Raw genomic sequence first — 27,105 nt, forward strand, 5'->3', positions numbered from 1 at the left:
TTCCCGAGAGCACATCAGGACCTCAGCCCGGCAGGTGTCCCGGCGTGGGCCAGCAAAGCTTGGAAGGTGTCATTCATAAAATATTGAAAACTCCAAGGGTAGAGAGCACACACCAAATGGCAACAGCAGGTTATGTGCAGGGGAGCGTGAGGTGGAACCCAACCTCCATTCATCCCTAACTCGAATCCGGCTGAGGTTCTGTGCCTCCTGGGCTCTAGTGGGTGTGGACCTGGGCCAGGAGAGCTGACCCGGTGGCTCTGAAATTAGCAGAAACAAGCCTGCTGGTCCTGGATGGTCTCTTTGTATGGGTACCATATGCATTTTTAAAACATCATTCCATGTTTTTTGTTTAAAAAAAAAATACATATATATATGTAAAAAGGGGTCTCAGCCAAGGAGAGGAATTTTTTCGTCCTAGAGTTGTTCTTTGTCCTAGAGCTATTTTCTATGAGCTCTGAAAAAGCACTGGGCACAAAAAAGGGTGCAGACCTTCCTTCCGACGGGGCCCGGGACTCCAGGTTAACAGAGCGGTCCTGTGGGGGAGGGGTGGGACACAGGAAGCAGGGGTGTGATGTGACATTAGATTCTGCGAGCCATGCATGTCCTAACATTTGTGAGGACTGCAGTGAAGGCTCTGATGCCTTCCCTCTGTATAGTGTGCCAGTGCCAGCCAGGACCAGAGCAGGCTCTACTGAGAGCCACGTGGGGAGAGACACCGTTCACTTTCCTGGGCAGGTGGCTCGACTTCTTATAGAATTTGCCACATCCCTCCTGCAGTGAGCCTTTTGCACCCCCGCTGGGTGGACAGAAGGAAGGTGGAATTTGCCTCAAGCCACAGTTAGTCGGACCCGGCCTGGACACGCCCTCCCCTCCCCCACTCAGATAGACCCACTGCATCTTCTCTCTTAGAATTTGGAATTAGGACCTGAGACTCTCATAATTCCCTTTGGGGTCTTGAAATATGAGGTGATTTAACACCCAGGCTGGGGCAGCCGTGTCTGATCCACACATGGAGGAAAGAGTACATTCAGTTTTCAGAGAGAAACACAGAGGGAAGATAGGGGTTGAGGGGTGCAGAGATGAGTGAACAGCCCTGGAGAAAGTGGGCTGAGAAACCTCTGTCCTTGAGTCTGCAGGTCCTGGCTCCAGCCCCTGCCAGGGTTCTGTGAGCTATTCTTTCAGCCTCCAACAGGATTTCCCTTTGAGCTGAGCAGGCAGGAATATTTCTCATGCCCAGTGATCCTGGACACAGGCGTAAGGTTAACCTTGTAACCCACATCCTGCCAACATAGCTGTGGGATTCAGCCCCAGATTCCTTCCTACCTCCATCCAACACAAGTTTATTGGGTCACCCCTTGGGACCCAGGGACAATTGAGGGGATCACAGGCGGGCACCTACGTGGTTCTCTCGATGCTGTCACGATCCTCAGGAAGGAGGAAATAGCAAATTCATTTCCCTGCAACCAGCTGCCATCGGCGTTCATGCTTCAGTGCCATCGTACGCAGCTCCAGCGTTTGTGATGGCAGCGCCCCAAAAAGGGATGTGCGCTGGGACGTGGGCAGAAGTGGCAACAATAGCGTTTATTTATAAGCTTCTCTCTTAAACAGGTGAATCTGGGGGAAATATTTTGAGCTCCACGTAACGCAGAGCTTAGCAGGGATAATTGGTTTCCCTTCCTCCTGGGATGGAGAGGTGGAGGAAGGGATGCCACAGGCTCCCGAGGACCGCTCACACTCAGAAGCCAAAACCCAAGATCCAATCCATAATATCCACCCCTGCAATGCGCTCACCCCTGCCTGGCCAGGGCCCGGATGGAGGGATGGAGACAGAGACCCACACCGGGGCTGGGACTCGACTTGCCGGCTGTCCGCTGTCTAAGCAGAGCCGATCAGTCCTGAGCAGGGGTGGCCGGGGGAGAGGGGGAGGGTCGGGGCGGGGGTGGGGGCGTAAATGCCTCTCCTGCCCCCTGCCCCGGCCCCAGAGCTTCCAGTTCCGTCCAGGCCCCCGAGGATTCCGATGAAGGCAAACTTCGACCAACAGCCGGAGTCGTTCTGTCTTCTCTGCCCTCCAGAATTAGGTTACAGGCAGGCCCCACGGCAAACGTTCTGTTTCTCCATCCAAAGCGCAGGTGACGATGCCGCTAATTCTGACCACAGAAGCGCTGGGGGGACATGACCCCACCCTCTCCAGCTGCACTGGGGGTCCCCACCTGTCACCTCTGGGCTTGTCCCACGGGGGCATCTTCGGTTCCCCGCCTGCCCCTCGCGAACAGAGGTGTCGGGCAGCTCGCAGACATTTCTGGGTTGGGGTCTGAGAAAGCTACACTCCCAGGAGGGGGCGATGTGATGATGAGCTGCGGCGGGGTTCACTGGTGGCAGGGGTTCAGCTACTCGGGTGAGGTGCCCCCACTCCGTCCTTCTTATAGGCTTTTCTGCCCTGAGTCGTAGTTCAGCCAGCGGCCCCCCTTTCATGTCCATGACCAAGGGGCCCCTTCTTAGGGCTCGAGTAAGTGGTTCCGCTTTATTTCCTGTGCTCGAGTTTGTTTCTTGATAATCTGTTCCTTCCTCGCTTTCCCCATAGCTGGGATTTTTATCTTCCTGTCTTCCTACAACTCCCGTGGGGGCGGGGCACGCTGGCTTTAAGCCCCGCTGTCCCCTCGGCATCCTTGTTACCAGGTTTTGCCTCTGTGCAATGACACCCCTGTGGGACCCCCAGTGTGATCACAATCATGGGTCTGGAACCAGACTGCCCGCCTGGCTCCCCTCCTTCTGCGCTCACCATCTGGGCAGTGCCCCTCTTGTTCCCAACCAGGCAGGTCCTGCTGCCTCCTCACCAGCTTCTCCGAGGGCTGGTCCGATGGGGTCAAAGCCAATTGGAGATGCTGCCTGGTCAGAGTATAATTATTGTTTCTTGTTTAGTTTCTGGACCGGATTGAAATTTCAGGGTCAGGATTCTTGGTTAGGAAACTGTTAACCACTGTGATTGAAGCAAAAAGTAAGACCTTGGGAAGGAAGGAAACCATGAGGGTGGGAAGCCGGGAGGGGAGAGTAGAAATAGAGGGGGTGGACACTGGACTTCCCCCAATTCTTTCCTTGTGTCCTGGAACGGGTCTCCTCTGCACAAACTTCCCAAACATTCACGAGACTGTAAGCCTTGAGCGCAGAGTCACTGCACGTCAGAGAAACACTCGGTTAACCTGCCAGACGGAGGGATGTGGCGCAGGGACCTGCCTTACCTTGGGACCCTTCTATATGATGCATTTCTTGTTTGTATTTTGGAAGCCTTTTTAACCAAGTGGAGGGACACTCTTGGAAGAAAAAGAACTCGTCCATATTCATGGTGTTCCACAGCATCCCAGCACCTGTTTATGCCTCTTTTTGGGCATAACATTGTCTCCAGGAGGCTACCTAACACCGGATACGCATCTGACGATTGTAAGAATTAATAAAGAATTCCTGGCACTTCCTACGGCCAGCCATGGTGCAAGCATAGGGTTAGTCCTGGGAAACGTGAACTTCACGCCCGTGACGACTCTCTACATTGTCTGGGATGAACCACATATTCCTCAGGTGAGGAACTGATGGGATAGTAACTCACCCACGGTCACCTGGCTTGTCGGCGTGGAGCCGGAAGTTTGAGTTCACATCCCTCTCTCTGACCCTGTCCTCTTTCCACGCTGCTCTGTTCATTATTGGATGGTTTCCTGACTGAATTCAAGGCTCTGGAAGACCAAAATGGAATTATCGATCTTATGTTATTGGAAAACAAATGACTTCTCTGGATTCTTGGTCTCAGCCCAAGGAGGAAGGAGGGAGCTAGTCTGAAAAGATCTTCATTCCTCTTCAGGCTTCACAGATACTGGAAGGCAGGGTGCCATGATTAAGCCCCTCTTACAGATGGGGACACGAGGTTTACAAGCAAATGGTGGAGTCCATCTGTCTGTCTGTCCGTCCGTCTGTCTGTGATTGCCCTGTGACTGGATCCTCTAACTGGGCTTCTGGGGAAGGCTGCATTATGGGGAATCGCTCCGGACATGAGAAGCACCCGTGAGGATGCCAGGTGCGGGCTGAGACGGGGTACTGGGATGGTCAGGGATGCTGAGCTGCTAGGAAAGAAAGTCAATTATCTGCAACCCTGAAGCACAGAGGAGAGATGGTGAAAGAAACCGGGTTTGGGTAAATCGGGCTGGGCGCTGACAGCAGCCTCCACTGCTTTCCCTGGGAAAGCCCCTAACTTCCTCTGGGGTTCTAACCATGGTGGGGACTGACTGCTAGGTAGACAGGGAGTGGCCAGGACAAAGTTTGCTAGGCTAGGAAGAGTCCTGAGGAGGCCAAAATTTGAATGATGTTAATACTAATGGCTAAAATGGAAGGAGTTTTAAAGGCCAACCTTTATGCAGGAGGCAGGCTTTCCCAGAAGCCCAGTAAGAAGGTCCAGTCACAGGGGCCTTGCACCCACATCGTGGTCCATGGCCGCTGCCCTGCAGTGGATGGAGAAGCTCTTTCTCGTGACAGTAACACAGCTGGGGTGAGTTCTCTTCCCTGGGGAAGGGTGTCTGCCTTCTGTGAGCGCCTCTTAATCCCGAGGGAGACTTCTCTTTGGTTCCGCATTCCCGTGGGGTGGGCTCTGCAGTCTGGGCTTTGGGAAATTTTGAGATCAGTGCTTTTCATGCTGCCTGGGTGCTGTGCCGTTTGGCTCCCCTCCACCCTCTCTGACCAGACCTCTGCCTCTCTCCTCCTTCTCCCCGGGACACCTCTGGTAGGAGATCTTGGCTGGGTACTGGATTTCGGCTAAAAAGAAGGGTAAAAGTGGGGAAAAGTGATAGATGGCACCATGAGTGTAGCCCAGGTAAGAAGCCACTTTGAAATTACCTGACTGCACAGGAAGGAGGTGGAGTCACAGTGTGACTCTAGGCAGATACATTTGGAGTGTTTCCATTGCTCATATCTGAAGAAGACATTGGTGCAGTCCACTTGGAGATCTCCAGTCTAGAAGGAATAAAGAAACCTGATCATCTGACCGCCGCAACTTTAATCCTCACTACAACATAACCTGAAAACGTTCAGCGGCTTCCTGTTGCCTCCTTGATGAAGTTGACTGTTTTCACTTGTCATACAAGACCCTCAGCCTCCACCCTTTGACTATTTTTCTGTTCTTATCTCTGATATTTGCCTTACATCTATGGTTTCCTCAAGCCGAACTGAACTGCCATTGATTTTCCAGAGTCCGTGTTCCTAATCCCCCATCCCACCCAAAACCACCACTGGGGTACGCTTCCCTGTGCTGTCCTCTCTGCCCGGAATAGCTTCACTCACCATCACTCCATGTTGAAATCCAACTTAGTTTCTTAGATAGACTTTATTTTCAGAGCAGTTTTAGGTTCGAAGCAAAATTGAGTGGGAAGTACGAAGCTGCCCCCCGACCCCGCATGCAGAGCCTCCCTCATTATCAACAGCCCCCACCAGAGTGTCACCTCTGTTACAAGAGATGAGCCAGCGCTGACACCTCTTCATCACCCGGAGGCCAGAGTTCACACTGGGATTCACTCTTGCCATTGTATGTTCTATGGGCCATAATGATGCATCCGCTGTACATAGTATCATATGGAATAATTTCCCTGCCCTAAAACCAGCTTGTTTATCAAGGACAAAAACAAATGCTTCTTTCTTTGATTCAGTAGGTATCAGCAAGCCTTTCGTGAGTGCTGACTCTGTTTTAAGGACTAGGGACCCACTGCGGAGTCATACCCAGAATTTGAGCTTAAGAGTTAATGTTATAACAAGAACGGTGGAGACATAAAAAGATAACTGTGATGCGAGATGTCTCAGAGAATGTTGGTTGGAACAAATCCAGCAATTTCAAAGTATCTTTTACTCTTTTGTACATACTACAACATTTGAGCCGTAATTGTATCTGTCTCTTGGGCATCCTACCTGGAAAGGCAATGATATTTCAGGTAAATGCCCAGCATCAGGTCCTAAGCTGATCCACTCATGTAAGTTAATAAATTGATCTTTTGATAGCAAAAGTGTTGGGTCCCCTTGATGGCTGAGTTCTGTATCTTCTGGACTGAGACATGGGTCTTGGAACTTGGTGATCCCGTGAACAAGCCTGGAGTCCCAGAGGGCACCTCAGTCAAGGTCCAGAAATCCCTTGTGGCAAGTCTTCCAGGCAAAGGCCTCAGGAAGCCTTTGCAGTTTTGTTTTGTTTTTTTAATGGAGGAACGGGGGATTGAACCCAGGGCCTCGTGCATGCTAAGCACACGCTCTACCACTGAGCTGTACGCAATCCCCAAGCCTTTGCAGTTTACTGCCATTAAAAGTCCCTAAGAGACACGTGCATATGCAGCCACCATGTGAATAAGTGGAAAAGGAAGGTTCTCCATCAACGTGGAATATTCTAGACACGGTTATCACAGACAACTTCTGCCGTGAGAGCTGGAAAAATTCTGACATCGCCAACAAGGCTAAGAGAGCTGGTCAGCTTCTTAGCTTGGAGTTTAAAGGAAGGCAGTTTTATTGGTCTTTTAGGCTTGCCTCTCAGATCTCTGTGTGAATCACAGTTCCGACAGAGCAAATTCCCGTAATTTCATTTCAGAGTGAGTCCCTGCCTTGCTCAAGTCTCCTCTCAACCTGCCTAATTGCTGCCCCCTGGCAAAAGTGCCACAGCCTGCCACCACGTTCCTCACACTTAATGGAATCAAAGCTAAATTGATGGCCTGTTAACATTCTTGGTTTGGCATTGGCTGCAGAAAAACATACCTAAAAGAAAGAAAAGAACCTATAGCCTGCCAAAAAAATGTTGTCTCCCCTACTAAAGACCCAAAATACTGAAACATTGTGGCCTAGAGGAAAAATTCTGGTGAAGTGATGTGAATGCTGTACTTTGAGAATAATCATACCCGAGGCTGTGGCTTTATTAAATTTCCCTACTTAACTGTGATCCATAAAGCCTTCGGGCAAAGGAGCCTGGAATTTTGGACCCTAATAACCAGCTGAAGATAGGTTTGTTTCATTAACTTGGAGTAATAGATTCTTCTAATGGAATTTCTCATTACAGACAGTGTTCCTTTTTCGTTTCACAATTCCATCACGCAGTCATGGCGACCACACACCAGAGATTCCCCTGTGTGATTCGTCCCAACTACTGGCCAGACAGCCTATGCTGGTATATGACTGGGGAGTGCGCACCGGGAGGTAAGCAGTGCTGTGTGTGTGTGTGTGTGTGTGTGTGTGTGTGTGTGTGTGTGTGTGTTGCTAGGTGTACCAGCACTGTGGCCGGGCAGAAACTGAGAAACATAGACCAACTGCCTTTGCCTCCAAATCTGACAGGTCAGATAGAAGGAGTTTGGCCAACACCTTGGATAAATATAAAATACGAATAAGGCTCAGACCAGGAATGACCGCTTCCTGTCTGCTATGTGTAGGATCCCTTCTTAGAGGAGGGGAATCAGAACTGAGCTGAAATTGAGGGGTGCGTCACGGTGCGATGGATGGAGGTGAAAGAGGGTGAAGGGCCCATGTGATCTCTCTCTGTATTATTTCTTACAACTACGTGTGGCCCTACGCTGATCTCAGAATAAAAAGTTTAACTGGAATCCTCAGTTGACCATATTTAGACAAGCATCGTTCTTTCAAAGCATTAAAAAATGAACTCGTATTTGCTCTCTGACAGCTCGTTGCTCTGGTTGAGGGCCCCTGTCCCTCCTTTTTCCAATCATCTCCCTCCCACCAAGTATTTCAGAATTAAAATGAAGGATCATGTACAATATAATTTTGTCCTTCAGGGTTTTGTGCCTTTCCTGAGCTGATGGGATAAACGCATTACTTCTCAATAACTAAGGGTCTTCAGTGTCTGTTAGACCCAACAATACCTTACATTTAAACAGAACACAACAGCACTACTCCTTTTGTTTTCTACAATTAATTTACTAACGAAAGGATGTTTTTTAACATTTAGAAGAAAACCTTTTTATTTGCTGATAGTTATAATCTTACTTTAAACAAATCTGTTTTATACAGATCTGATTATCCTAAAAAAAGAAATTAGGTAGTGAGGATTCTTCCCAATAGAATTCAATAGTTTTTGTTATAAAGAGAAGAATGTGGTTAAATGTGATTTTTTAAAAATGCTATTTACACATAGATGGGTGTCATGTGAAGTTACGTAGACCTGGGTTATATTAACCCAGTATATGTCCAGGAGTCACTGTATGAGGTCTCTACAGTTGCAATGCTCTAATCTTTAAGGAGGCTCTAAAACAACTAGCAACAGATAGAGAAATGCTCTGGGCCAGGGGCTGACAAACCTTTTCTTTTCTTTTCTTTTCTTTTTTTTAATAAAATAAAAAGTTGAGAGTTATGTTTTATTTGGCTGGAGGACTCAAGCCCGGTTGACAGCCCCTCAGATGGCTCTGAGGGACTGCTCCAAAGAGGTAGGGGAGGAGCTAGGATATATAGGAGCTTTACAACAAAGACCAGGGAGTTGGAACAATAAAAGATTACTTGTTATCTAAAGAAAACCAGGTACCTCAACTTCAAGAATGTAGTGCTTTTCTATGTATGGGAGGAAGCAAACGTTTGGGCTCATTGAATTTATTCCTAAGACAAGCATCTAGCCATCTAGGGCCATTATTTTGTCCTTTCTTATTCTGAGTATGCTCTGAGTGCACCATTGTGAGTGGCTGCAGAGGCCGGGCTGCAGGCCTGTCCTCACTGGGGGGTGGCGGCAGCCGCTGATGACTTGGTTTCAGCATTCTTTGTTTACTGATATGGTTGCAGTATTTTCGTTCACAGTGCTCCCCCTTGGTCCTAAATTCGACCAATATTTTGGGAGACATTTCATGACCAATTTTGTCCCACGGTGCTAGTAGGAAGGCTCATTCCTAGATCAGGTGAAGAATCTGTTGACATGCCACTCAAAGTGTTAGGTTTTTGGATCAGGCCCTGTTGATATTAAAAATTCTCTAGATCACCTATCTTACTAGTTTATTATGATCCAGGAAATGTTTACCCCTCGTTGCTCATTCCCATACCTAGAATCACACTATTACAATTATTCTATGCAGGGTTATACATTTTATTTTTTTCCTCAAGATGTTTAGCCATCATCAGTCTTGTTGGGGGCCTAGTTACACATTGGGGAGTATAAGAGAAAACAATCTTAAAAAAATACACAGGATATAAGTAATACAGCTAGTAACGTTAATAAAGTCACGAGTAAGGATTTAATAGTTGAGAAGTTACATTTTTGGGTTAAAATTTTGCTTGTGTTTCTGATTGAGCTTGATTGATCTTATAGGAAAATTTATATTCATGGTCAGGCTCAGAGCAGGTATTATTAATTGGCCAGGTGAGTTATCCACCTTGTAATGTCAATAGTGGCCTAAACAGAACTATAATTTCTTTTTAGAATAAATTTTCTGAGGGCTATCTAGTTAGAGCCTTGGAACAGGGAAACCCACCAAGGTAACACAGATGTACCAGGTATAGGTAATTTATCATAAACCTAGCAATTGGATAGTTCATAATCAAAGGTAGGAGCAGTTATCAAAGTAATTGGTATACAGGCCTGGTCCGGTGTCTTGGGTCAGCTGTCTACCTCAGATGTCATCTTCTTCTCATCCTGGCCTGGTAGCTTCTTCTCCATTTGAGCATTGTTTTAAGGTGAGCTCTACTCTATAGACCAGTCCACTGCAAGGGCTCTTTCTGATTGGAAACAAATCCAAAAGTCCGTTTCCTTCAGCTTTTGCTGTGTATGGTCTAGTTAAGAGTACCTGATAAAGGATCCTTCCATTCAGGTTGGAGATAATTCTTTAAATCATGCCTGTTCCAGTATGTATAATCCCCTGGTTGCAGGTGATGGGGCATCAGACCTTCATCCAAGGAAAGATTACTGAGCTTCAGAAACAAATCGAGTGTCCTTTTTTTTTTTTTTTTTTAACTTTTTAAAAATTGAGTTATAGTCATTTTACAATGTTGTGTTAAATTCCAGCGTAGAGCACAATTTTTCAGTTATACATGAACATACATACATTCATTGTCACATTCTCTTTCATTGTGAGCCACCACAAGATCCTGTATATATTTCCCTGTGCTATACAGTACAATCTTGTTTATCTGTTCTACATTTTGAAATCCCAGTCCCTTCCCAACCCCGTCCCCCTAGAGTGTCCTTTTAATAATTCAATTAAACTTTGCAGCAATGTGACATAACAGCAAGGAATGACCTGGGAAGTGTCTTAGTAAATATAGACCTCAATTAACAAAACTAGAATTTAATATCCACTAAAATATAATCTTTTTCTCTCTAAAGTTACCCTCATTTTTCTCAAATATAGCCAAATCAAGATTAATTTGTTCACAGGTTAAGTCTGATTATTTTGATCATATAGGCTCTTTTAAATTGTCTGTGTTGGAACTTTCAATAGGGAGTCTCAGGCTAGAATGTTAATAAGGCTTTCTAAGGCCAGGAAAGCCATGTCAAGGCTTGACAAACCTTTTCTGTGAAGAGCCAGGTGGTAAATGATTTGGCTTTACAGGCTCTCTGGGGTCTGTTGCAACCGCTCCCCTCTGTCCTTTTATCAGGAAAGTAGCTACAGATAATCTGTGAACGAATGGTGTGGCCGTGTCCAATAAAACTGTATGGACCAAACCTGAAACTGGCATTTCATACAACTGTCATATGTCACAAACTATTATTCTTCTTTGATTTTTCTTCAACCATTTCAAAATGTCCCCCAGCCAGGCAAAAACAGGTGGTGGGCTGCGGGCTGTAAATGCTGACCCCTGCTTCTAGTCCATGAGACGAGCCTGGCAAATATTAGCCCAGCTTTTGGAAAGAAAAACTGAGGTATTAAACTTGGTTAGAGATATCTTCATGCACAGTTGGTTACATGAAATCCACTTGGGTAGTTTTTGCAGAAATTAGCAAGAAACAGTTTGTAAGTGGAATGACATTTCATTAAGAGACTTTACAGTATGTAGTTTATATAAATGTAATATGTGTAATTTATATATATTATACTCACACACATTGAATCAATAGACAACAATGGAAACTATGTTAGTGTTGCTTGTTCGTAAGTAAAGAATTAGAGTGTAGACTATTAATTGCTCCTGAAATCTATACTCCTGGTTGCTGCTGACACCACGGAAATAGTCCAGATTCATATTCTAAACCAACAAATCTTGAGAAGTGCTGCTGCTGGAAATTTGAGTAAATTTGCTTTCATCTGCAGCTTCCCTGCACCTTGCGGCTCATAGGAACGTGAGCTCCGGCACTGTCGGGAGCTGTCAGCCACGGCAACTGATACGCGGGGTGAAACTGTAACTGAGTCACAGAAACGCCAGATAATGGTCTTAAGAAGGATGCTGATGCTGTCTCTTTACCTACCTGGGGGGACCCTGTCCTTCTGAAAGGAGCTGTTATTTCAATTCTTTACTCTGGACTTTAAAGGAAAGTTTGGGCACCGTTGGCATTTCAGAGATGACAAGGATTCATCTCCTTCAGCGAAAGGTTCACATCCAACAGGAGTTGTAAAAAAAAATCCAGGTGATTTTAATTTGAGAGCAACCTTCAAACATTTTTCAGAGCGTGTTATCCTTTTGTCATCCTTAGTTTTGAGAGGCTCCCTACCCGTGGTTGGAAGTCTCATTTATAGCAAGAGTAACTACACTCCTTAACTTAAGGCTTTGTAAAAACAAGTGTGTAATTTTAAGCCAAATATAGCTGCTAGAGATAAAAATTTTTGACATCAAACAGCCATTTCAGATGGCTCAGAATGTTCCCAAAGCTACTTCTCAACTGCTTTTTTCGAACTTTGTTCCCCCTAAAACAGTCCCTCCAACTATTTTCTGCATACCTGCAACAGGAAAGACTTTTGTGCAAAGCTCTCCTATGGGGACAAAGCACAGTGTGCTTTTTCAAACTGCATGAGCCCACCTTCCCCCTGTGGTTCTGATAAGCTTCCCCTTCCAGCCTGTCCCCCTTGAGAAGCCATTAGCTACAGTGCAGAGGTTGGAATTACATCACTCAGGATTCTCTACATCTCTGATTCTCAGATTTCTTCGGCATTCACAGAGATTTACTATAGACTATTGACTCATTTTTTCCTTACCAACAAGACACTAACCCATGTACGATTTGATACAGGATGAGGAACAACAAAAATTTCTCCCACTTTGATTTTTCACTGACCAGTGTCAGAAAAAAGAACAAAAGTGTCTAACTTTTATCAGGGTCCAGCTATCTCAAAACACAGTTGATCTACTTCTCAGTACCCTGGAGAGGCAACGAGATCTCTTTTTATCACCTTAAAAAATTGTTTTAATTGAAGTATAGCTGATTCACAGTGTTGGCTTAGTTTCTGGCGTACAGCATAGTGATTCAGTTCTTCTTCAGATTCTTTTTCATTATAGGTTGTTACAAGATACTGAGTATAGTTCCCTGTGCTCTACAGTGGGACCTTGTTGTTTATCTGTTTTATATATAGTAGTTTGTATCTGCTAATCCCAAATTTCTGATTTCTCTCTCCCCTCCTTCCCCTTTTTCCCCTTTGGTAGTCATAAGGTTATTTTCTGTGTCTGTGAGTCTGCTTGTGTCTTGTAAATAGGTTCGTTTGTTCCATTTATTTTTAGACTCCACATATAAGTGATATTATATATTTGTCTTTCTCTGTCTGACATATTTTGCTTAGTATGATCATCTCTAGGTCCATCCATGTTGCTCCAAATGGCATTATTTCATTCTTTCTTTGTGGCTGAGTAGTATTCCATTGTGTGTGGAGATATATATATATATAAAACATCTTCTTTATCCAGCCATCTGTGGATGGACATTTAGGTTGCTTCCATGTCTTGGCTACTGTAAACAGTGCTGCTATGAACATTGGGGTGCATGTATCTTTTTGAATTAGAGTTTTCTCTGGATATGTGCCCAGGATAGACCTCTTTTGTACTTTTCTGGTAGAAGTATGGGAGATCCTCGGTGGGTTAGGAGGAGGGAGTACAGGGTGGCTGGCCTTCCAGGCAATCATAGGAACTGGATTTCCTTCCTGGCCACGGTGCATTCAACTTTGACCCCATTCCTGTGTTATCCCAGCATGCCAGCCACTTGTCTAGTATTTAAGTAGGAATATCCACTTGCCATGGAAGGAGAAAGAGCTTGAGGGAAGGTAAATGTTGACCCAAGCAACACGGTTAGCAAGAAGAGGACACAGGATGGAGATCATTCTTGGCCTCTCATGACACCTACCCCAGGGGATCCTACACTGATTCAGCACAGCTGGTCCAGCCGCATCAGATCTGAGCAGGGTCGTAAATGCTCTGGTGCCCAGATCTCTCTTCAGGACTTGGGCACCCAATCACTTCCTGAGCTGCTGAACTGTTGGAGGCTGACGGCCAGAGCTGCTCTGCCAAGGTCATGCCTGCGCCCAAGACACTACTTCATCGAAAATACATAGAGAACTGGACCCTTCACCTTAGGGTCTCTGAAAGGTCATCCAGTTCCCCACCGATTGGCTGGGGCCTCTGTTGTGACTGCATCGAGGATAAACTCCTACCTCTCCACAATTCTCCTTCCTTCACTCCCCCAAAATCATCCATCCAAGTTATATCCCAATGAACTTCCTTTTTTCAGGTCCCCATTCAGAGTTTATTTTTCCAGGGAACCCAATTTAAAACAAGCAAAAATCCCTCAGGACAGGATTGTTTTCTCTTAAAAAGTTTATTCTTTTTCTTCCTTTATCCACAATTTACTGAGCGCCTTTACTGTTCCCGATATTGTATTAACATTTGCGATTACAAGACAAAGTGTGGTGTCTCGCCTTCAAGGAGCTCTTAGTCTATCAATGGAGAATAAGATTTTTAAAAATAATGCTCATAACTATCAAATCATTTATGAAACATTGAGGGATCACAGAAAAAATTACTAAACCCAATTTGGAGAGACGGAAGAAGGTGGGAACATTTCTGGAGAAAGTGATGATGGAGCTAAGATTATATAATTTTTTATTAGTTTCAAGATTTTACTGAGATACAATTTACATTCCGTATATTCACCTGTTTAAAGGGTACAATTTAGTGCTTCTTAGTAGATCCAAAATGTTGCCCCATCATCACCAGCCTCTAATTCCAGAATGTTCTCATCACCCCTAGAATAAATCCTGTAGCCATTAGCAGTTACTCCCTAGTTTCCCGTCCCACTAGCCCCTGGCAAGCACCAACCCACCTTTCTGCCTCTATGAATTTGCCTATTTTGTGTCTTTTGTGTAAATTGAATCATACAAAATACGAGTTTCTTTGCTCTACTTTCATTTAACACAATGTTTTCAGGTTCATCAGTGTTGAACCATGTATCAGTACTTTATCTCCTTTTTAAAAAAAATTATGACAAAATATACATAAGATGTACCATTTTAACCATTTTAAGTGCACAGTTCACTGGCATTAAGTGCATTCATGGTGTTGTGCAACCATCACCATTATCCATTTCTACAACTTTTTAATTGTCCCAAACGAAAACAATGTGTCCGTTAAGTACTAACTCCCCGTTTCTCCCCTTTCCCTAGCTCCTGGTGACCTCTGTTCTGCTTTCTATCTGTATGGATTTACCTATCCTAGGTACCTCACATAAGTGGAATCATTCAATATTGGTTCTTTGGTGTCTGGTTTATTTCATGTAGCATGAAGTTCATCTATGTTGTGGCATGTGTCAGAATGTCTTTTCTTTTAATGGCTGAATAATATTCCTTTTCAAGGCTAGACCACTTTTTTTTTTTAACATTTTTTATTGATTTATAATCATTTTACAATGTTGTGTCAAATTCCAGTGTAGAGCACAATTTATACATGAACATACATATATTCATCGTCACATTATTTTCTCTGTGAGCTACCACAAGATCTTGTATATATCTCCCTGTGCTATACACTATAATCTTGTTTATCTATTCTACAATTTTGAAATCCCATCTATCCCCTCCCACCCTCTCCTCCATGGGCAACCACAAGTTTGTATTCTATGTCTATGAGTCTATTTCTATTTTGTATTTATGCTTTGTTTTTTTGTTTTTGTTTTTGCTTTTTAGATTCCACATATGAGCAATCTCATATGGTATTTTTCTTTCTCTTTCTGGCTTACTTCACTTAGAATGACATTCTTCAGGAGCATCCATGTTGCTGCAAATGGCGTTATGTTGTCGATTTTTATGTCTGAATAGTATTCCATTGTATAAATATACCACATCTTCTTTATCCAGTCATCTTCTTTATCCAGTCATCCGTTGATGGACATTTAGGCTGTTTCCATGTCTTGGTTGTTGTAAATAGTGCTGCTGTGAATGTTGGGGTGCAGGTGTCATTTTGAAGTAGGGTTCCTTCTGGATATACGCCCAGGAGCGGGATTCCTGGGTTATACGGTAAGTGATAGACCACATTTTCAAAAATCTCTTTTCCATCTGTGGAGACCTGAGTTGTTTCGCCTTTTGGGTATTGTGAATAATACTGCAATGAAGATTCCTAGCTAGGATCAGCTAAGACTATATTTGAAAGACTTGAAAGATCATTTAATTGGAGTATGGACAGTAGGAAAGCAATGTTTGGCTGGTGAGGAAGGTTAGTAGTGTCAGAGAATTCAAAACTTGTGACCCTGAGTGGCTATGTCAGTGTTCCTGCAATAGCTGAGATTTGAAATTGGCCCTGGGCGGAAAGTGGCTGAGAGGGGGAAAAAAGCTTAAATACCTTTTAATGTAGCACACAAGCGACACATTATCTGATCGACTCCCTCAGCCTTTTCCCCTTTCACCCTTTTGCTGCAACTGTATGAGCCACCAAGACCAACTTGCCTGTAGTTCCCCTGAGTGTCCACTGTTTCTCCCATCTGTTTCCTTTTTCCAAGCTGTCATCTCTGTAGTGATAAACTCCTCTATCCACTCTTTCAAAATTAGTTTGGATATTGGTGAAAATGGCAGAGTAAAGTCCTCTGAAAAGTCTCTTCTCCATAAAAACAATGAGAACACTGGTGGAAAAAAAATTGTAAGAACGGCCATTTTCAGAAGTCTCAAACTGAGCCAAACACTTGCAGCAATCCAAGGAGCATTTTTCAGGGAAAACTGCTGAATCTCAGTAAGAACAGAGAGCTCCATATGACTTTAATTGCCCTGGTCCAAACCCCCCTTCCCTGCTCCACAACAGTCTTGAAACCCAAAGTCACGATCAGGTGAAACCGGCAATGTGGCAGCCAGCTGGAGGAGGAGCTTAGCAATTAAGGAGCTGGTTAGTGCATGAGGCTGGAGATTCAGGCAGAGACCAGATTCTAAAAGAATTTACACACTCTGTTATTGAATTTTCCATTTTATTCTGAAATTAGAGGCGAATCACGCAAACATTTTGGTCTTAAATCTTCATTCCCAGATAGTTGTTATTACTCGACCTGTCTTGTAGTTCCCTGAAAGGCTGTTTTTATTTGGTATGACTCAGTTTGCCTAATGCAAACAGTTTTTTTGCAGGGTGGGAGTGAGAGTGGGAGCATTTGTTGAAAACCATCAGAGGCAATTTTTTAGCATCTTGGCTGTCTGAGGCAGTGGATAACGGTTGGGGCAAACAATAGGTTAACCAAAAAGCTAGAAAGAAAAACTGAGGAATGAGATGTCCATAGGGGCTTTGAAGAGCTCAGACACATTGCTTGGAATCTGGAAGGCCGTGTATGTGTGTAGGGCTGACCGCACACACAGGAAAGACCTCTCTGCTAACACAGCCCCATTTTCCAGAATGTACTGCAGAAGGGCACAGAGCATAGGCCAGGCAGGGTTTCCAGGACAGAATGCTGACCACAGAGGGGACTGGAGCCCCAAACTTTTCCTCTCTGGGCAGGAGGAGCCCATTTCATCAATGATGATAGGAGTTGGCAATGGGAGGGCTGTGTGAGCCTCCGGCCAAAGCTGAGGAGGACAGACTTCCAGGAGGACTGAACGACCACAGCCTCACCGGAAGCCAATGCCCGGGACCTCACAGCTAACCCTCTGCCACTCAGGTCCTGCCAGACAGGAGCAGCAGGCCCAGCCACCTAGGCAGAAGAGAGGCTGGTGAGCAGGAAGGGCATGATGCCAGATGGCAGAGCTGGACGGAAAGTCAGCCAGCCGGCACCAGCAACGTGCCAACTGTTTGCAGAGCCCAAGGAGCACAGAGGCAGGCAGGAAGCCTGGTGGCCGCCCCAGCTCCTCCTGGGTGCCCTGCCTGACCACCTTGAGTGAGCCCGACTAATACCCCACAAGGGCACCTGTCCTGGGGCCATGAGACATGAGTTCAAAACCAATGACATCCTCGTCAGGTGACTTCGAGCAGATTCCATTACCTTTCCTGCTCCAAGCAGGGGGCTGTCGTGGTGACAGATTAACATACACGGAGAGCCTTTGCAAATAGCAAACTATAAATATATCCTACATCAGTGCTAGGATCCTCCAATACATTCATCTTCATCTGCTCTCTGTTTGCAGTTCACCTTTGAATATGAAAAATGGGGGCCCCATTAAGAGATTAAAGGTGGAAACAACAGTGATGCAGCCGGTGGTGGTCACAGATCAATGGCTGCACAGTTAACAGTGTCTCACAGTACAGCACGTGTGGTCCGGCCGTCCCCCGGGTCAGCCCCCCCGACCACCCTGTCTTACAGTCTCCAGGCCACGCAGTTGCTCGCTGCAGCAGAAACGCCATCTGACTGTGTCCCTGGCTGACATGCGTCAGTGACTCTCCCTCCCAGGTTCACCTCCGTCCACCCCATCCCTCCACTCCACACCCCTCCCCTCAGTGCTCCTGGACAGACATCATAGAAATGGTGGGTGTGTGGAGTTGTGGCAAAAATAAATGCAGATGTTGATGAGAACTGGGCAGCTCGCGGGAGGGGGGCTGTTTGCCCCGACCTGTGTGCACTGCCTGCTTCCTCTGCTGGGTGCCGGGGACCCATCGCCTCACCTCGGAGGAAAACCAGAAGGACGGATGCAAGATGAACTCCCTTCTGAAACCTTGAAAATTAGCTCCCTAAACCTTGAATATTTAGTAATGTGAGTCTCTTTCCAATGAGATACTGGAGATTTTGTGACTCAGGAAGGTCTGTATTCACCTAACTCGGGTTGATTTCATCTGAACAAGAGGTCCCGGGTTCCCTGCTCTGAGCCAGGTGCCACATTAGAAGCTGGAGGGACGTACAACTGTGGATGGGTTGTGCCTCTGGGCTCTCACCGACCCTGCAGAAGGGCTTTGAGAGGAGGAGTGAGCTTCCTGGGGGTGTCCTGCAAGGCCCCACTGAGGAGGAGGTCTTTGAGCAGAGTCTCAAAGGGTATATATTTTGCAAGGTGTCTTAGTCCCTTCCAAATGCTGTAACAACCTACCATCGAATGGGTGGCTTATAAAATACAGAAATTTATTGCTCACAGTTCTGGAGGCATGAAGTCTTAAGATCAAGGCACCAGCAGGGTCGGGTGAGGGCCCTCTTCCTGGTTCACAATCATCTCATCCTTTCTGTATCCTCACAAGGTAGAAGGGGGTGGGAGCGCTGGGGACCCTGTTTCACAAGACATAATCCCATTTGTGAGGGCTCCACCCTCATGACCTCATGACCTCGGCACCAGCAATAAGATAGTTCAACCTAGGAAAGTGGCGGGGGGTGGGGGGGGTTCTCAGGGGGACACACTTTCAGGCCATAGCACCAGGTAGGAATCTGCAGGTATATTGCCAGAAGCTTGGGGCAGACTTTTCAAAGACACAGGACATGAAGGCACACACTCACACCTGGGCAATGAGGGCTGTGGGGCAGGTCCAGCAGGTGTGAGGGAATGCAACAGGCCAGAGAGGCTGTGGGACGCAAAGGCCTGTGTGGAGGGGACAGCTGTCACCCTGCAAGACAGCAGGTCCAGGAGGAGCTCATCTCTCATCTTCAGAAAGATGTCAGCAGTGCAGATTTTCTACAAATGTCTTGTTTTTTAATCGTTGGTAACTAATTTTAAAAAACTAATTAAAAAGAAAAGACAATTTAAGCCCCATTCAGAGCCCGGTACCCCTCGGTCACTCTCTGTGTTGGCTGGCTCTCTGCTTCCCAGGCCACTCTCCCCACCCCTGCACACCCCCTTCTCCCCTTCCCAGCCCGTGCATTTTCCTCCATCACAGGTGTTTTCCGAAAGCATCCAAGCCCGGTCCCAGGCACGACATCCGTTGAACCTGACCTGTCACCTGCAGTGTTAAGCATCCAGGTCTGCAGTCCCGAGGCGGCCTTTAGATTGCCTGTTTGAGACCTCTGAGCTAGAGATCCGGGAAAGCGGGGTGTCAGAGGGAGCTGAGGCGGGGAGGGAAGGGGCCAGGCCAGGAGGCTGAACGCGAAGCTCGGACCAGCCTGTTATTCCGTCAAGGGGAGTCATTCCATGGGCGCTGCAGAACCGCTACGGTTTTTGTTTTGTTTTTGTTTTGTTTTTGTTTTTTGTTTTTTGTTTTTTGTTTTAATCAGGAAGATGCTAAATCACATTAGGCGTTTGTTAAAGTCTGCTCGCTGCAGTGGAAGATGAACTAGGGAAGACGCGGCGTGGGGCCTCCGGTGCTCGGATGATGCTACCGCCTCTTCACTTTGCGCAGCCCGCCCTCCGCTCAGCAGCCACACGTCAGGCAGGCCCAGGGCCAAAGCCGCCTGTGCCTGCTGCCACTGTCCCAGCGCAGCCCGCGTCCTGACACGCCCTCCCCGCCCCTTGCTCCGCCCACACCCATCACCCTGCCCCACCCCCTTTCTGGACCCCACCTGGCAGGCTCCCTCCTCAGGTCCCGCTCGTCCTGCCACCTCCCTCCCCCAGTCTCCATCTACTGTCACCTCCCCAGGAGGGCTGCCTGGGCCTTAGGACCCAAAATCACGGGCGCATGCACACGCAGGTGCCCTCACGCCCCACCCCCCCAGCCCATAGCTGCGTGGCCTCTGATGGAGGGGCAGGCGGGTTCCGAAACCCATCTCTAGTCCATCCCTCACCCACCTGCCAAGCCCGAGCCCTGGGGGCCTCACCCCCCAGAGGAAGGGTGTGTAACGGGACACAAAGACCCAGCTGTGTCTTCTCCCAAGTGAGGAACTGTGTTTTAGTTCATCTCTCTAAGATGTAGACAGTGTACCTCAATGAATTTGCATAATTAATTTGATCTCTTCCTGCACTATACCCCCTCCGTTTAAAAAATTGATCTTCATCCTATGTGGTCTCTATCTTTTTTCTTTATCTTGTTTATCATCTTTCTCCCGCACTAAAATGTTGACCCTATGAGTTTCAATCAATGTGATTTCCCAGGAACTAGAAAAATGACCGATGTGTAGCAGGTACAATGCCTGACGTGCGGTAGACGTAACGCCTGCTGTGTGTAGCTCCGTAACGTTCTCGGAGTGAGTCATGCGCGCACAGATGGAAGGAAGGACGGGAGGAGGAGGAAAGGAGTGAGGGCGAGAGATTCGCGGCAGGGAACTCCATTTGCTGGCCATTTTAATTATTAATCAGTGAGAGAATGATGGAAACTGAGCTGGTGGTAATGACGTTGGAAAGGGCTCCAGGTGGTCTGAGTGTCCCCTTCGGCCAAGTCTGGCAGTGGATCCCTGTCAACCCAGGGCATCCCGTGCCCAGCCCTGAGATTCCAAGTTCCTACCCTCCTCCGCTGGAGGTGGGCTTCTCCGTGAGCCTGGTGCCTGTCATTTCGGTCTCTGGGTTCCTGGTTAGCTTTTTCATGTTAAAAACCATTTTTAACATCCTTCCCTCCATTGCTCTCATTTGAATTTTTTGTTTAAGCCCAGCTGATTTCCTAATGGCTTGAATTCCTTATTGAGTCATCTATCTCAGGGCTTATGCAGGCTGATGGCATCACCTGCTCTGGGGTCCTTGAGCAGAGAATTTACCAGGAGCCTGGTGTCTGGAGCTGCTGAAGGAACCTGCCCTCCTGTCCTGGCCACCCTGCCATTCCGCACGGCCCCAGCCCGTGACCTCCTTTGGGACTGGAGCATTCCTTGCCTGGTTCCACTCCCAGCTCAAAGGAAACGCTTGCAATCTGGGTGGCATTTAATGCAGTAAGGTTCACAGATGAAAAGCTAATCAGGCTTTATCTTTTAAATGAAAGCCCCTTCCTGAAATGAAGCCCAGCAGGTCCGCAGAAGCCCCTCTCCTTTCCAAAGCTGTCACACATCTGGGAGGGACGCTGGTTTGTGGTTTTAAGCAGCTACAGTGGGAGCAGCCTGGGACCCTCTGTGTACCTGCTGGGCAGGCTTAGTTTTGGTAGGGAGGTCATTTCTGGGTCGGGGGGTGGACCAGAGTCTCCTCCTCTAGGGACCCGCTTTGGAGAAGGACTGACTGCTGTCTCTACCGGAAAATCCAAATGTGGGTTTTCTGCATCTGAAAGGAAATCACTGTCCATGAGAGCTAAAAACAGCTCCACCCACTGACCAAATTTAAATATATATTTATATTCGAATTTGTCATCATCTTACATCAGTATACATTTTTAAGACAAAAGATCAGAATTTGATGACTGTAACTATCTTTTTTCTTCAAAGTTTTCAGGGTGGGATGAGGTAAGTATGGGCTGAAGGACTCCATGAGTAAATTTCTTAATTCAAAGCTGTGGAGCCAAGTTGGCTGTCCCGCCACACCCAGAGTAATATGTTAAAATGAAATAAACCAAGGCGATTACTGAAATTGCCCCACAAGGAGTGCGTTCTGCATTTGCCGTTGTGCTGATGGAGAGCTGGACTGGGATATTTTCTGAGCTTTTCTGGTTTCCCAAGAGAATTTTGTTTGGTTCTCTCAACCACAGCCTTTCAATTCTTGGCCACCTTCCAGAAAGGTTGCGTTGGGGAACCAGCCTTCTCTCATCCCCTATTGAGTTTACACCCACAGGATCTTTCAGAGTGAAGGAAATGGCCCTTAATGAGTTTTCAGTCAAAGGAGGCAGAACCTGGCACGGAACCTAAGCCCCTCCAGCTGGGCTGGAGGAGGAGGCAGCCTTCAGGATGGGAGGAGGGCTGACCCCGTGGTGGGGTCAGCTGTGTGGCTCTTCAGGAAGAAATGCTTGTCATCTGACACAGATCTAATGCGGGACTAATTGGCACGCCTGAGCTAACTCGTTTTTGAGTAAGTTTTCATTTGATTTTTAAAAAGCATCTCAAAAGCGTCTTCTATAAATGATTCTCAATGATCCTCTCAGAGAGAAATTAATCTCTTAACTATACTAAGGGGAGGCTTTGGCCCAGGTTTATAACTTTTCCGTGTCTTTAATAAAGTCTCCCAGTATTGAATACTAAAAGCTAAGTTTAGTGTAATTTCATCTGATTCCTTTGCAAGACACTATCTGAGAAGTCTGCCACTGGTACATCTCCCAGGGGCACATTTTGTGGGAAAACGGGGACATTTATTTTAGTAAATTTAAATACGGCAGAAGAAAGATTTTTTTTTCTGCTGTTTTCTTTTTAAATGGACTTGTCTTTTGAGAGGGGGAAGGTGATTAGGATTTATTTATTTACTTATTTATTTCTGTGTTTAATGGAGGGACTGGGGATTGAACCCAGGACCTCATGCATGCTGAGAATGCACTCTACCACTGAGCTATACCCTCCCGTTTTTTTCTGTTTTTAATCTTGATTTTTACACACACACACACACACACACACGTATATATATATGTGTGTATATATGTGTGTATATATATATATACGTGTGTGTGTATGTATGTGTGTATATATGTATATATACTTAAAGACTGAAAGACTTCTTCCGTTTTGAACATACAATCCAGACAGCAGCCAATTAATTCTCAGGTCTTCTAAAGCCAAAGCCTCTCAGAGATAATGTACTTTTGTTGTTGTTGTTGTTTTTATTCTTTATTTTGTAGCCCAGGGTAGGGCATAAAAGAATGCCTTCCAACACATTATCGGAGAAAGTCCGGCCCACATTCACTCAGGGACGTTACGTCTCTCCGTTGGAGGGAAGGCCGTTCTTGCCCCATGCGGACTCCTTTACTGACTGTGTTCATCCTCCAATTGCTCTGACTGTTGCCGGCTAAAGGCTCAAAGCTGCCCCTTCTCCAAAGAATGGCCCTTGGATGAACGGGAGCCCCGGCCCGGGAAATTATACCTCCTCCTCTAGCTCTGCCCCACCCCACACGTGATGATGGGATGATGGAGGAAGCCCGCACAGAAAACCAACCCCCTTGCTCAAGGTGGGACCCATCTTTGGTGCAGTTCCTGCTCAGAGCTCCTCGTGGGGTCAGGCTGGTGAGATTCCAGCCAAGACTATGTCCTTAGTTAATGTCCTCCTCTGCCTACCGTGGTCCCTCCATCCTGCCCCAGGCAGCACAAGCTCTGTAAATCACAGGTGCCTGAATCCCAGTAACTCTCAGCTTCTGCCTCTAGGGAACTTGGCCTAAGACACCACCTGAAGGGCCTGAGGTATTTGCATGAACAAGAAGTTACATGCCAACATCGAGACCCCCGTGACCATCCTCAGAAAAGTACAGAAGGTATTTTCACGGATAAGCTTTGAGAAGCAATACCTTTTGTTTTTTCTTTTTTGTGCATAATTTATATCCAAGATTCCCAAGGTGAAAAGGGTTATGAGCTATCACTGCAGCCTAGATTTGGAACACAAACCTAACTACAAAATAGAGACGGTCGTTCCACCAAGTTAGTTGATTGAAGTGGCAATGGCCAAGTGTACATTTTGGCTAAAATACAATTTAGGTACATTTTGCCTAAGGTGATAGTTTAAGATTTAGATTCAAGAGACAGAGAAGAAAGAGCATGATGCTGTGGAAGAGTAAGTGGGTTTCAATGGAAAAGATTAGGATGAGAGGTTGGGGTATAGCTCAGGGGTAGAGCACGCGATTAGCATGCGTGACGTCCTAGGTTCAATTCCCCCCGTACCTCCATTAAAAACAAAAAGAAGTTTAAAAAAAAGGTTAGGATAACCTCACCCAGCTTCTTAAGTATGCAAACAAAGATATAAATAAATGAGGATAGTTTAGGCCAGAAGGAAGAGGGGATACGTCTTTTGTATGTTCTATGCTAACCCTGGTCCCATTGAACGTTAAATAAGAACAAAAGCGCTCATTTGAATATGCAATGATTTTGTAGAAAACAGAGCATCGGTGTATTCATTCGTAATGAGAAATAAAATCAACAAGCAGATTGGAGAGTCATGTTTGCTGCTCAGTTTATTCTACCCTCTAGGCAAATGTACAGGGAAATCAAATTAAAATGAGAATTTTTCATTGCAGATGTGGACCCTAAAGGAGCAGGGGGAGATTTACAGGACTTGAAATGCTGAAATCACTGACCTGGGACCCCCTGACTTGACCCTCTCTTCCATGCCATACCACCTGCGGAGGGGCCACCTGTGATCCTGGACCAGGCTGCCCTCATTCCTGAGCAAGGATGGAGGCACCCTGCCAGCAGCGACCTCTCATTCCTGTTTTCCTCCCTTCCTTGGCTGGCCAGCTCCCTTCCTTCCGACTGCCATATCTTCTGTATACTTTTCTGTAACACTATTTTGATCCTATTTAACTTTTTTTCTATCAAAGACATAAATGATCACTGTCAGCTAAGACCTTTGGACAAAGTAAAGGCTCTCCCTCCCCCCCACCTAGAGATGACCTCTGAGCAACAGGAGCGGAGGACTTGTGTTGCAGTGAGGAGATGGAATTGAGGACACTGCCCAAGGCATCAGGAGAGCTGGGATTACCTTCGTCCTACCTTGAAATATTCTTTCCTTTAGGCTTCAGCAAACTTTTTCTTGAAATAGCCAGATAGTAAATAATTTACGCTTTGTGCGTCGCCTAGTCTCCATTATAATCCTCAGCTCCGTGGCTGCAGTGGGAAAGCAGCCACAGACTCTCCAGTGCATGAATGGGTGTGGCTGTGTCCCAATAAAACTTTATTTATAAAGACAGCCAGCATGTCACCTGGGGCTCAAGGCCCTTTCCTACCTCTTCAGCTAAAGTGGCTTCAGAGCAAAGCGTGCGTTGTATGATCGAGAAGAAGTTTTATTTTCTAGTCAAACCGTTTAGAGACGCTTCACCCCTTAGTTTCTGAAATATACATTGTGTCTGGGATCTGGATCGATTTATCAGTAATTGCTCGGTCTCCTTATAGGGGGTGAAAGTTTCATGAGAAGTGGAGGATGTTTTCTGCCTGCAATTATTAACAGCGCATTTGGTGGCCCCGTGACCAGGCATTCCTGCTCTCAGTATATGCTCTCCACGTGTTCATTAAGATGCAGAAACAAGAGTATTCACAGCAGAATGAGGAGGATCCCCAAACTGAAAGCAATCCAACTATCCGTAGAGCAGGAAAAATAAATAAATCATTGTAGATCATACCATAAAATCACATACGGCACTGAGAGCAAACTACAACGGCGTGCACCCGAGTGGATGGGTCCTGCGAACGGTGCTGAGTGAAAGAAAGAGAACATATGGTTTGATTCCATTTTCAGAAAGTTCAAAAATCAATCCATGATGTCGGAGGGCAGAAGAATGATTTCCCTTGGGAAAGGGGTAGTTAGTGACCGGGAAGGGAAAGGGTGGGGGTCACCTGGGGTGTTGGTAATGTTGTGTTTCTTAATCTGGGTGCTGATTTCATAGTTGTGTTCACTTTTCTGTGAGTATATTTAATTTCTTTCTAAAATTACAGCAGCCATAGTAACAGCTGACCTTTCTTAAAAGGCAGTCTTGGACCAGGAACTGTGCTAAGCATTTTATACATACTGTCTCATTTACTCCTCATGGAACTCCTTAAAGGTGGCTTTTATAGTGAAAACAAGGCTCAGAGAGGTTAAGACACTTGCTCAAAGTCACAAAGCTAGGGAGCAGCGGAACAACCACTGACAGATACCAGCATGATATGCAGCTTTAGGAAATTAGTCACTAGATCAGGTATTCTAGTAAGAAAGTTTTCTGGTGTTTAAGGGAGGCTGAAGACTCAGAGATGAGTAAGAGAGGAAACCTGGGGTGTTTTGAAAGACAGGGCTGGAATATCTCAGTATCTACCATCCAGTTTGTGTTGTCATGAGGCAAACAGATGGACTGACAATAGAACTGCTTGGTTCGTTGATTCCAAATCAAAACATACAACAGCCCGAGCGTGGCTCACGATTGAAGGGTTGGTTTTCATTCTGAGAATTCCAGAATGAATCCAAGCACAAACACAGCCTCTGTGGGCTGTGGCCTTAACTGTCCCATTTGAAGTCAAAACGGATGGAAAAATGTCTCGGGACCCCAACCCTGAGTGATAACGCTACAGAGGAAACCAAGAACTCCAATGAACCAGCCTTCTCTGGGGCTACTGTGGGTCCCTCTGCCCCTCCTCCCTTCCTCCCCGCACCCTCCGTCCTGCAAACATTTATTGGAGAGTTGCTATTTCCAAGCCCAGTGCTCGGCACTGCAACATCTCATTTTTCAGAATGTCAGTGTCAACATAACCTGACTCATATATATGCTTGTGAAATTATTCATGTGTCCCCAAATAGAAATGGAATAATCTATGACCCAGTAAACAAATACTGCAGAAAAGTAGGAACTTTCAAATAAAGCCTGTTTCCAGCACAGGCAGTGGAATGTGAGCATTTGAAATATTTGTCTGGGTCCCTGAAGGAATCAATAAACTTTTATATGAAGGAAACAAAGTAGATAGTAGAACATAGACGCTATAACATTTTATGTTTTATTTAGCAGCAGTACATAAACTCCCCCAGGCCCCGCAGACGACACTGGTGGGCCATGCCTTCCAGCATTGAAAGCCATGCTCAGAATATTCATCTTAGACATTGTAGCATAACGCTGTCCCCCTTTACTGTGGAGTCAGTAACTTTTGGCTTAGGGGAATTTGTGATTGCTGTTTTCAAAATACACGTTCCAAAATTTAGTGAAGTAAAAACCATACAAAAGATAATTATTTTTGAGAGAAGTGAGTCATCCGTGTCCTGTATCAGAGTGTTCATAGGAACCAGTTGCTTTAATTGTGTCTAAATACCTTTTCTTTTATACTGGTTTTGTTTATGGATGCATATGCTGGCAAAGAGATAGCTATTATGGTTGTAAATTGTGGCTGAT

This window comes from Camelus dromedarius, chromosome 8 (assembly GCF_036321535.1).
Source record: "Camelus dromedarius isolate mCamDro1 chromosome 8, mCamDro1.pat, whole genome shotgun sequence".
Taxonomy (NCBI): domain Eukaryota; kingdom Metazoa; phylum Chordata; class Mammalia; order Artiodactyla; family Camelidae; genus Camelus; species Camelus dromedarius.